Genomic DNA, 12,780 nt, shown 5'->3' with positions numbered 1-12,780 from the left:
ATCACTTCCTTCATTGCTATTGTTTTAATATTTGCTAAATATTTGTACTGGTCCTCTTTTTTATTTTGATGTGAAGGTTTATCATTTTTCTTTGAGGTTACCCTGTGATTTATAATTTTCTCCCCAAGTTTAAAGCAGACCATTCTATCTTGTAGTTTTCTTGACTTTCCTACCATTTAGAAGTTCTGTAACTACACAGTTTTTTCCCTCCTTTTGGTTTATAGTTGTCCTCATTTGTCAATTGATGTCTCTAGTTCCCTGTTTACAATCTTATGGGCTTATTTACTTTGGATACTTCTATAGCTGGGTTGGTTTCTGGGTTATGTCATCATGTGTCTTAATGGTCATTTGTTGTTTGCTGTTGTTGCTTCTCTATTCAAAGGACTCCCTTTAGCATCTCTTGTAAGGTTGGTCTGGTTTTAACAAATTCCCTTAAATTCTGCTTATCTGAAAATGCCATAATTTCACCATCATATTTGAGGGACATTTTTGCTGGATACATGATTCTTGATTGGAAATTTTTCTCTTTCAGGGTTTTATATACACCATTCCCATTGCCTTCTCACCTGTATGGTTTCTGCTGAGAAATCCAAGCTTAGTCTTATTGGTTGCCTCTTATAGGTAACTTTTCATTTTTACCATGCTGCTTTCAGGATTCTTTCTTTGTCTTTGGTTTTGGTGAGTTTGATGATGATATGTGTCGGTGATTTTCTTTTGGGGTCTATCCTGTTTTGGGTTTGTTGGATTTCTTGAATGGATATATTCTCATCTTTTATCATACCAGGAAAATTCCCTTCCAACAAATCTTCAACATTTTTTTCTGTGGTTTTATTTTTCTCTTCCTGTTCTGGAATTCTGATTACACATAGATTATTTCTTTTGATGGTATCCCACATGAACTTAGGCTTTCTTCATTTTGTTTTGGTCATTTTTCTGATTGATCCCTTTCCAAAGAAATATTGAGATATTTGCCTTCAATCTCACTAATTCTGTCTTCCATGGATTCGATTCTACTTGTTTGCCTGTTCAACATATTTTCTATTTCTGGAAATTTAGTATTAATCTTCTGGATTTCTGTCCAGAAAATAGTAGATTTTGTATCATTTCTAATTTTTCCTTTATTTTGTCATTTTGTTCTTGTATTGTCTTTTGAAATTGTTCTAGGGTTTTCTGTGTTTCCTCAATTTTGTCACTGTTTCCCTTGATCTGTCTCTCGATTTATTGAAGGTACCTAAATATAATTCTTTTGAACTCCTTATCAGGGACTTCCAATGTTACTTCTTAGGGATATGTTCTGGGTCTGTATCCTGGTCCCTCGTTCTTCCTGCTTTAGCTTGCTTCTTTGTGTGGACTGTGATGGTCTGTTGTCTCCAAGGCATTGTGACATTTTGTGTTTATATTTAATTGATGATTGTATGTTGAAGTGACTTACCCATGATTTTCATTTTCTTTGTTTTATTTGTATGCTATCTATGTAAGCAGGGTACTGTGCTGTGCTCCTCTATTCACTAGTTGGCAGCACTTTTGCACTTGCCACCTGTCTCCTTTCCCATTGTCTGCCTCCCATATGTCCCTGCTGTCCTTGGCAAACAGAGCCTATTCTTAGGTCCTGTTTTCATTCTGTTTTTTTCCACTACTTGGTGTCTAATCCACTTCAGTATACTTCCTTTCGATACTCAGGGATCCTGGGTTAGCTTCTGTATCTCTGTCAATTGGTTTGTCTTTTCTTGGTTGAAAAGGGTCTACGTAGCTTGTCTGCCTATTCCACTATCTTACTGGAAGTCCCATGTTCAACTGATTTTTAACAAGGGTGCTAAGTCCATCAGATGAGTTGCTTCAATAAATAGTGTTGGGAAAACTGGATTTCCAAATGCAGGAAAATGAAACAGGATCCATAACTCACACCATACACAAAAACAAATTAAAATAGATTAAGGAGCTAAATGTACAAACTAAAACTATAAGATTCTTAGAAGAAAACACAGGTGCATTGCTGTTAGGCCTAGCTTTTAACAATGGATTATATAATATAGTAATAAAAGCACAAACAGCAAGACAAAATAAATAAATGGGATCTCATAAAAATTTAAAATTTTTGTTTATCAAAACACTTTACCAGGTGACAATTGATTTCTATTTACCTGGAGCAGTAGAAGAGGCAGGAATAGGAGCAGGACTGTGTGGCTTTTTCACTCATCATAATAACCTCCAGGAACAACTGCCTCCTTTGTTGAGACCAGAACTGAATGGTGCCTGGCTACTACTACTGAACACTTTGATCAAAGATATCATGCCAGAATCCTGATCTAAAGGGGGAAAATACAGAATAGACTTTCAAATTCTCATGGATTCAAGACTTTCTGGATCCATGGAGGCTGAATACCCCTGAAACCATTGCCCAGAGATAATCATTAAACCTTAAACCAAAAATATCCTGATATTTTCCTAAAATCAAACAAAAGTTTAACTTAACTAATAAAAAATGTCTGCCTTAAGGTTGTAGTCACTGTTTGGTCACAGCCAGCTACCCAGAGGGACCAACTAGTGGAACCTGTGGGCTCAGGACCATAGTCGCAGAGGACATCAAGCTCAATTGGCATAACATACTACACAAATCATTGTTCCATCTCCTACTATGGTGAGTAGCGACTGAGATCTTAAAAGCTTGCAAGCTGCCATCTAGATGCAACAATGGGTCTCTCCTCGTCCAGAGCCAAGAAGAATGAAGAAAACCAAAAATTCATGGAAACAATCAGTCCTAGCAACCAGTACATCATCCGATCTGCAGCCTATATGACTATAAGACCAGAAGAAATAGATGGTGCTCGGCTACTACTGTCAACCACTTGGAAGAGGATCTTTGTAGGAGATCCTGGATAGACAGGGGGAACAATGTAGAACAAAACTCAAATCATTTTGGGGAAAAAAAAAAAAAGCAGGGAACAGGTTTGCTGGCCCGATGGATCCTGGTGGAACCACTGAGACCATGGCCCCTAGCTGCCCTTCAGGTTTGGAATTGAACACACACCTATGGCTTCCAGCCACGCAATAGACAGGCATACTAGTTGAGCATTTACCTGAGGTAGATACACTCCTTGGAGAGAACAAGCAAGAGAGAAAGAAGGGCTGCTCAGGCACAGGGAGACAGCTCAGGGGGTAGGAGTGCATGGAGGGATGGACACAGGGAAGTGGTAGGTATCAGAAGGAAGTGGGAGAGGAGATGTTGCATTGTGCTAAATTGTGGTCAATGTCATGAGACAAAGTGTATGTGATCTGCTGTATGGAAAGTGTATTTGCTCTATAAATTTTCACCCAAATCACAATAAAAAAATAAAAATAAATAATAAAAAAAATGTCTGCCTTGAGCATTGTGCACTTTTAAGAACTATCTATATGGGATCAAATTGACAACAGCAATTTGAAAGATTAGGTAAGAACCTTAATGGGCAGTGAGTTTATGAGAAAGGAACAATTCAGAAAAGGAGGGTGAGGATGGTCGCACAATTCAAAGAATGTAATCAATGTCACTAAATGGTACATGTAGAAATTTTTGAATTGGTGTATGTTTTGCTGTGTATATTCTCAATGACAACATTATAATAAGTGAAGTACTGGTACACACTACAATGTGGATGAACCTCAAAAGCACTACGATGAAAAAAAAAATCATTAAGATGAGTGAAAAAGCCAGATGAAGATAGCATCTTGTATGATTTCAAATCCATAGAGAGAGAAGGCATGTTAGTACCATGTTCTAGAGGGTAGGGAAAATGAGAGTGGCCGTTTATTGGATATGGGGTTTTATTTGGGGGTGAGAGAAATGTTTTGAGACTAGATAGAGGTAATGGTTGCACAACATTGTCAATGTACCAAATGCCACTGACCGGGCACACTTTAAAATGATTGATTTTATGATACATGAATTTTCCTCTAAAAAATAATAAGACTCGTAAATACAGACTAACATTACCTCCAAGAATATAGACCTGTGACAATACCAATCATTGACTGAGGACTTCTAAGACTTATAACAGATCAGAAGCAAATAAATAACCATCAAGCAGTGGCTGATGCAATGATTTTTGTTTCAGGGTGAACAAAGTCACACATCTTCAGGCCATGAGTCCTCATGCTGATGTAGGGACTCCAGGAATAGATAGTGGTGTGACTCCACATGTGAGTGTAGGAAAGATACACTCAGGAATGGCTGAACATTCCTGGTGCCCTGGAGATTCATTGCAAAGTTGCTCTTGGCTTTAACCATGACCTTCACCATGACCTTTGCCTAAGAAAAGGTCTTGACAGAAGCTTACTTACATTTTGTGCCCAGGAAGCAGAATTGAATTCTGCAGAACTCAGCCTTCTCCTTTTCCCAGAGTAATGCAGTGAGGCAGAAAAGGCATTTGTGAGCTAGGCTGAAAACCAGTGAGGTGGACTCAGGAGCTGGCTAAGTGGTTAAGCGTGCAGAACCAGAATCGTAATTCCTGAGCTCATGCCCCAGCTCTGCTACAAACTAGCTGTGTCTGTTTCCAGTTTTCTTGCCCACAAAATGATTTGCTTCTTGTGAGTTTTAAATGAGTTAATGTGTGTAAATCATGAGTAGATGTAAGTGTCACTCATTGTCACTTACTCCTCCCCATTGAGACCTTGAAGACGTTCATTCCTTTGAGCTTTGGTGATTACTCTCCATCTCATAGCATTATAGGGAGATTCACTATAGGGAGAGTCTACTGAGATCATGGATAAGTGCTTTGTGAAGGGCCACTCATTAAAGATAAGAGAGTGTAAACCAAAACCCAAACCAAACCTGCTGCCATCAAGTCAATTCCAACTCATGGAGCCCACATGTGTTACAGTGTAGAACTGTTCCATAGTGCTCTCTTGGCTGTAATCTTTATAGAAACACAACACTAGGCCTTCCTCCGATAGTGCTGATGGGTGGGTCTGAACCACCAACCTATAGGTTAGTAGTCAGTGCAAATTGCTGTGCCACCCAGGGAAATCGCTTCCCTAGAACAATGTTGTTCCCTTTCCACTGCAGCTCTCATGAAAGGTGAGTGAAAAGTGCAGAATTATTGCTATACACTCCTGTTGGAACATCATGACTCTCCATTGCAAGATCCGACATTCTTGGCTTAGTTTTTGCCTCCAGTTCTTCAGGGTAGAATTTCTGCCCCACAGGTTAGATGAGCAAGCAGCCACACTGTGATTCATATTCTCACTCCATGTGGGCTCTAAGGAAAAAGAGGAGCAATGAGACAAGTGGGATCTGGACACGAGAGTTTCTGTTCTCCCTGTGAAACCACTTTTTCAGGCACATTATCAGGCATTCTACAAAACTGATGCTTAGTGTCTATTAGTTGGGAGTTATAAAGCAACAAAATCTCCTAATAATCAGTGCATTTGGGTTTCTTTGGTTGGTTGGTTTTTCTTGGTTTAATACTTATATTGGCGCTGTGGTATAGAAGTGCCTAAGGCATTTCACTACTAACCAGAAAGTTGGCTGTTCAAACCCACAAGCCACTCATGGAAGGAAGACTGAGCAATCTATTTCAGTAAAGATTTACCACCTCAGAAACCGAAAGGGGTTACTATGAGTCAGAATCATTTCGATGGCAGTGAGTTTGGGTTTTTGTTTTTGTTTTTTGTTTTGGTTTTGGTTTAATATTTATATGCCACCACCCTTTTAAATATTTTAGTGAATATGCTAGTCAATAATTTTCATGCATACCTTTGTTTCCTAGACTATATTTTTAGTAATAGAATTATTGGTTTATTGTAAGAAATTTATACTTATGGCCAAATAGACTTCCAAACAGGATTATATTAATTTATACTCTAAAAGTAAATTAGAGTGTCTGTGTTCCTTTACCAAATGAGTATTCCATAGTCCCTATCTCTATTTCTGTAGCTCTATATATCACTGCCTGTTTCATAAACAATATATATATATATACATATCATTGTTTTGGGCAATCCTACTTCCATAGTGATACTGCCTCGGAAACCCAAGGAGGGGTCGCTATGAGTCGGGGCCAAGTCGACGGCAAATAACAACAACAACAACATCATTGTTTTAACTTAAATTCCTGTGAAGTGCTTGACTATTGCTGGAATAATGTTGCATAACAAGTAACTACAAAATCTCTGTAGTGTGTAATGATTAGCATTTATTTGATTCTCGTGCATCTATGGGGTGGCTGAGGCTCAGTTAACAGGGTCCACTGGGATCCCAAACTCTCTTTAAGTTCCAGTCTGAATCAGCTCCCTAGATCTCTAGTCCTCCTGAAACCCATTGACACATCCTTTTCCTAGTGATGGCAGAAGCACAAAAGAACAAGCCTAACTGAACAAGCACATTGCAAGCCTCTAATTATATCACAACCATTAACATTCCATTGATCAAAGCAAGTCACATGCCAAATCCAATGTCAAGGGTGGTAAGTCTATGCCACTACCCATGATGTCATAGTGGCTGTATAAGACTACTGCAAGGGAGGGAAAAATCAGAATCAATTATTCAACCTATCATCGTAGGACACTGTTGTTGTTAGGTGCCATAAAGTCATAGTGACCCTATCTACACCAGAATGAAACACTGCCCGATTGTGCATCATCTTCACAACCCTTGATATACTTGAGCCCATCATTGAAACTACTATGTCGATCCATCTTGTTGAGGGCCTTCCCCTTTTTCACTGACCCTCCACTTTACCAAGCATGATATCCTTCTCCAGGATATCCCTTCTGACAACATCACCAAAGTGAGTGAGACAAAGTCTGGCCATTCTCACTTTCCAAGGAGCATTCTGGCTGCACTTCTTCCAGGACAGATTTGTTTGTTCCTCTGGCAGCCCATGGTACTTTCAGCATTCTTTACCAACACCACAACTCAAAAGCATCAACTTTTCTTCAGTCTTCCTTATTCATTGTCCAACTTCCGCATGCATTTGAGATGACTGAAAATACCATGGCTTGGATTAGGTGCACCTGAATCTTCAAAGTGACATCTTTGCTCTTCAATGTTTTAAAGAGGTCTTTTGAAGCAGATTTGCCCAGTGCAATATGACATCTGATTTCTTGACTGCTGCTTCCATTGGTGTTGATTGTGGATCCAAGTAATATGAAATATTTGACAACTTCAACCTTTTCTCCATTTATTGTGATGCAGCTTATTGGTCCAGTTGTAAGGATTTTCATTTTCTTTATGTTGAGGTGTAATTCCATACTGCAGTCATCTTTAATCTTCATAGTAAATGCTTCAAGTCATCTTCACTTTCAGTAACAAGATTGTGCTATCTGCATATCACAGGTAGGACACTACTTCTCATCTTATTAACTGTTTCTTTTTTGTCTATTAGGGGAGTGCCTTGGACCAGTGGGCAGTTATAGACAAAATATGAGGGAAGTTAACAGTCCTGAGACATGAATGAACTTGTTACTTTGGAAGAACAGCACAAGGGCCAGTGTGACTAGAGAAGGGAAGCAGGGAAAAGGCAGGGATGGGGAGAGATATAGTGGGAGAGGAAGCCAGGAGCCAGCTCATGATGGGCCTAGAGTCAGAAGCAGGGATGGTTCTTGAGGAAGGGTGCTTTGGTTGTTTTCAAATATACAGATAGTAGACTAGCATATCCAGAACAGTGGAAGCAGGGAGATACCTTCTTAGGTTGTTAAAATAGTTTGTGTCTATTAGACCAAAGCAAGAGTAGTAGGCAGTGGGTAGCGATCAGACATAGATGTGGATAGAGAGATAGGAGAGCAATGGGGGGTTGAGGCCTGGGTCCCTGTGCAAGTCTGCATCTGTTCCTGAGATGGGAACACAGGTGAAGGATAATGCTTATTTTTGTTGATGTTTTATTTACTTTTTTAACTTTTTACCCCCAAAAGTGTCCTTGTGTCAGTTTGTCATTTCTCCATCCCTCATCCCCTGTGCCTAAGCAATCATGGGTCTACCTTCTGTTATGATAGTATCCTAGCATTTTCTAAAATTATATATAAATGAAATCATGCAGTATACACTCTCTTTCTATCTAACTTCTTCTCAACATTATTACATTGAGATTCATCCGTATCATTGCATGTATCAATAACTCATTCCTTTTCAGTGCAGTATAGTATTCCATTATATGGATATAAAACAATCTGTTTATCCTTCCATTTGTTGATAGATATTTGTTTCCAGTTTTTGCCTATTATAAATAAATCTGCTTTGAACATTTGTTCAACAAGTCTTTGTTTGGACATATGCTTTCATTGTTCTTGGATAAATATCTAGGAACATTTGGATCATATGGTAGGTGTATGTCTAATATTTCAAGAAATTGCTGAGCTGTTTTCCAAAGTGATTGTAGTAGTTGTATCATTTTATATCCCCACAAGCAATGTATGAGGGTTCCAATTTTTCCACATCCTCATCAATATATATGTATATAGTTGCTCTCTTTTATTCTAGATATTTTAATAGATGCAAAATGGACAGTATCTGCTTCTAGTTTTAATTTGCATTTTAGGTAGAGTTCTTTCAAATTAGTACTTCACAAATATAACAAGAAAGATGTGTTGAGAATGATTTGGCCCATACAATTTCCCTAAGACTAAATGGCTAAAAATAGTTACATACATTAAATAACACAAATGATAAATGAGCGTAATATTTACTTTCAATCTTTCCTTTCTACACATATGGCTATATCTGAAGGGTGCTGAGGTCAGAGAAGAGGGAAGATGGGCTGAGCATGGGATCATCTTAGAAAATGGGATGATGTCTTCACCAGAGATCTATCTGTTCAGTATTCTTATAGTGCCCTTCCTAAGCATGTGGCCTTAAACTTACTGTGAGACAACTCAATGTGATTGAGGGTTGTCTTCAGCAACAACAAAGCCACCCAGATACAGGGCCAGACAGCAGATGGGTATGCTCCCAGGGCTGGACTTCAGGAACATAAATGCAATGCTGGAAAGAAGGGCATGAGTTGAGGGTATGTGCAAAGAAGCAATTACAGTGACTCTAAGCTGGGAGAGGGAAATGAGTGCACAAAATGAGTGGCAAAAATGGGAGTCCCAGTGGCAACTATTTTATTAGTTCTACTGTAAAAAGTCAAAGAAAGGTTTATATATGGAAGGAAACTTTCTCTGTTGGTTACCAGGGGTGGGGCGGGAGGAGAGGAAACACTGCAAAAATGAAAAAGAATGATAGTCCCAGTAGGCCAAATTAGAGTGAAGATATAAATTAGAAATCTGGGAGATCAGAGAGTGGGGGTGGGGCCTGATATGGGTGCTTTGGAGGCAATGCAGTTACTGGTAATGCTGAGGTCTAGAAATGACCATTGTAGTGGAGCTTTAAGATGGAACAGACATATTACAAAGGATAGCAGATAGAAAGGATAAGTAACATTATCTCATGCTTTCAGCTTCAAGGAAGAGAAAACTGGACTGAAAAAACTGATTGCTATCAAATCAGTTCTGACTCATGGCAACATCATGTGCTATAGGGTAGAAATGCTCATTAGAATTTTCTTAGCTGTAATCTTTTTTTGTGTGTGTGATTTGGGTGAAAGTTTACAGAGCAAATTCACTTTCCATACAACAGTTCACATACACTTTGTCTCATGATATTGACCATAATTTACTCTGATGCAACAGCTCCCCTCCCACTTTCTCCCCATCATTACCTCTTCCCTATGTCCATCCCTCCATGCACTCCTGCCCTCTGAGCTGTCTCCCTGTGCATAAACAGCCTTTTTTTCTCCCATGATTGATCTCTCCAAGGAGCGTATCTACTTCAGGTAAATGTTCAACTCATAGGCCTATCTTTTGTTTGGCTGGAAGCCACAGGTGTGGGTTCAATTCCAGACCTGAAAGCAGCTAGGGGCCATAGTCTCAGTGGTTCCACCAGGCTCTATTAGACCAGCAAACCTGGTGCCCCCTTTTTTTTCCTCCAAACTATTTTGAGTTTTGTTCCACATTGTTCTTCCCCTCTATCCAGGATTTCCTACATAGATCCCCATCTGAGTGGTTGACAGTGGTAGCCAGGCACCATCTAGTTCTTCTGGTCTCATAGTCGTATAGGCTGTGGATTGCATGGTGTACCAGTTGCTAGGACCAGCTGTTTCTTTAGTTTTCTTCATTCTTCTTTGCTCTGGATGAGGAGAGACACATCATTGCATCTAGGTGGCTGCTTGCAAGCTTTTAATATCCCACTCACTACTTGTCTTGGCTGTAATCTTAATGGAAGCAGATCACTAGGCCTTTCTTCCATAGCACTGCTGGTGGGTTTGAAGCACCAATCTTTAGGTTAATAGTCAACAACAAACCATTTTTGCCACCTAGGGACCTAAAACTTAACCAGAGTGGCTTAACTGCAGAGCTGTGAGTGCACGCTTAACTTTGGAGGTTGACAGTGACCAGTTCTGTGGTTCACCTTCTCAATCTCACACATCACATGACCATGAGAGGAAGAGACACTCTTCCTTTCCCTTACAATCATGTGATGGCTGCCATAGCTCACACATCACTTGATGAGGATAAAAACTTTTCCAGACACCTGTTAAAAACAATCATAACTCAAAGAAATTGAAACATAAGGTTTAGTCTGAGCAGCCGTTCTTTATGGATATAAGGAAACCATCCTGATTCCAAACAAAAAAGAAAATGGCATGAAGTAGGCTACTTACAATGAAGCTTATAAAGAGGAGGGAGAAGAATGGAAGATCAACCATTGGCTAATCTTAACATGATTGATTGAACCCTGCCTTTCCCCTTTTATGAAAATCAACTATATACTGATATCAGATTACTAGGTGGTATCTGGGAGCTCTGGTAGCATAGTGCCTAAGGCACTTGACTGCTAACCAGAAGGCTGGCGGTTCAAACCCACCAGCCACTCCTCGGAAAGAAGGTTGGGCAATCCTACTTCTGCAGTGATACTGCCTCGGGAACACAAGGAGGGGTCACTATGAGTCGGGGGCGACTCGACGGCAAGTAACAACAACAGGTGGTATCTGGGGTGACAGCTAATTATTTGGTTTTGTGAGTAAGAAAAAAACCTTAAAATCAAAGTAAGATGTCTGTTATTTTTTCTCTTAACACATCCCTGCTCACCCCCAACACACACACATACATGCCCAGTGGTCTTGGCCTCTTGTCCTATGGGTCAGAATTGGGTCACACTGGCCCCTTCTGACCCAGTCCCAAAGAAAGGGAAAAGCCCCTTAGAATAATTCACAATCTGAGTCCTTGGCTCATGACACATAGTGATTGTCATTATTTTGAGCAAAAAGAAAAGACCAGTTCTTGGGGCAAGGAGTCAAAGAACTGAGAGGCCAGTTCCTTCAGCTGAAGGCCAAAGGAAACTTTCACCCAAATCACAATAAAACAAAAATAAATAGCTGAAGGAATCAGAACTAGTAACAGGAGCAGCCAAAAGACAGAGAGGCAGGACTAAAATCTTCACTAACCAACAAGGAGGCTGCAGGGGCATTGAAAGACTTGTTTTTTACCATAATCCCATCCCTTGGGCTCCCTCACCAATTCTTCCAGTACCTGGCCTTGGTCTCCTAGGCTTAGTCTCCTAGGGTGAGCACACACACCGCCACTTCCTGTGCTCAGAATGTTTACCATCACCATGGGAACACTGCACCCTTAGCAGGGCTACTATAGCACTATTGTGATGTGCCTGGAGCAGAGCAGGGGATTGGCTGGCCAAGAGAAGAGCTGGGGCCAGCAGAGAGCAAAATGCCAAGGCATTGACGTGAAGCAAAGATAGACAGAGGCAGATATGTGTACCTTCCTGATTGTATGCTTGATCAATTTCAGACTGCAGAAGTTAGTAAGTCTTCAGTTTCTTCATGTTTCATTTTGGTGGTTGGTGTGTAAATTTTGGTACTGGTATTAACTAGTTTTCCTTGTAGGGGTATGGATATTATCCTATTACTGACAGCACTGTACTTCAGGATAGATCTTGAAATATTTTACTTGACAAATGCAACACCATTCCTCTTCAATTTTGTCATTCCCTGTATAGTAGACCATATGATTGTCTGATTCAAAATGGCCAGTACCAGTCCTTTTCAGCTCACTGATGCCTATGATACTAATATTTGTGCATTCCATTTCATTTTTGACAGCTTCCAATTTTCCTAGATTTATACTTTGTACATTCCATGTTCCAATTATTAATGAATGCTTGCAGCTGTTTCTTCCCATTTTAAGTGGTGCTACATCAACAAATGAAGGTCATGAAGACTTTACTCCATCCACACCATTAAGGATGATTTTACTTTGAGGAGGCAGCTCTTCCTCAGTCATATTTTGAGTGTCTTCCCACCTGAGGGGCTCATCTTCCAGCACTGTATCAGACAGTGTTTCACAGCTCTTCGTAAAGTTTTCCAGTAATATATCAGACAGCATCTCACTGCTATTTATAAGGTTTTCAGTGATCAATTCTTTCAGAAGTAGATGACCTTGTCCTTCTTCCCAGTCTGTCTTAGTCTGGAAGCTCTGCTGAAACCTGTCCACCCTGGGTGACCCTGCTGGTATTTGAAATGGTGACATAGTCTTCAGCCTTACAGCAATACACAAGCTACCACAGTATGACAAACTGACAGATGAGTGGTGGAGATAGATAGATAGATACCACCAAATCAACTCCTACTCATGGTGACCCTATGCACAGCTGAGCAAAACATTGCCTAGTCCTACATCATTCTCACAATTGCCGGCAGATTTGAGCCCATCGTTGCAGCCCTTGTGCCAATCCATCTTACCAAGGTTCTCCCTTGC

This window comes from Orycteropus afer, unplaced genomic scaffold (assembly GCF_000298275.1).
Source record: "Orycteropus afer afer isolate SDZICR_OR568_19922 unplaced genomic scaffold, OryAfe1.0 scaffold00052, whole genome shotgun sequence".
Taxonomy (NCBI): Eukaryota; Metazoa; Chordata; class Mammalia; order Tubulidentata; family Orycteropodidae; genus Orycteropus; species Orycteropus afer.
This window is presented reverse-complemented; position numbering follows the sequence as displayed.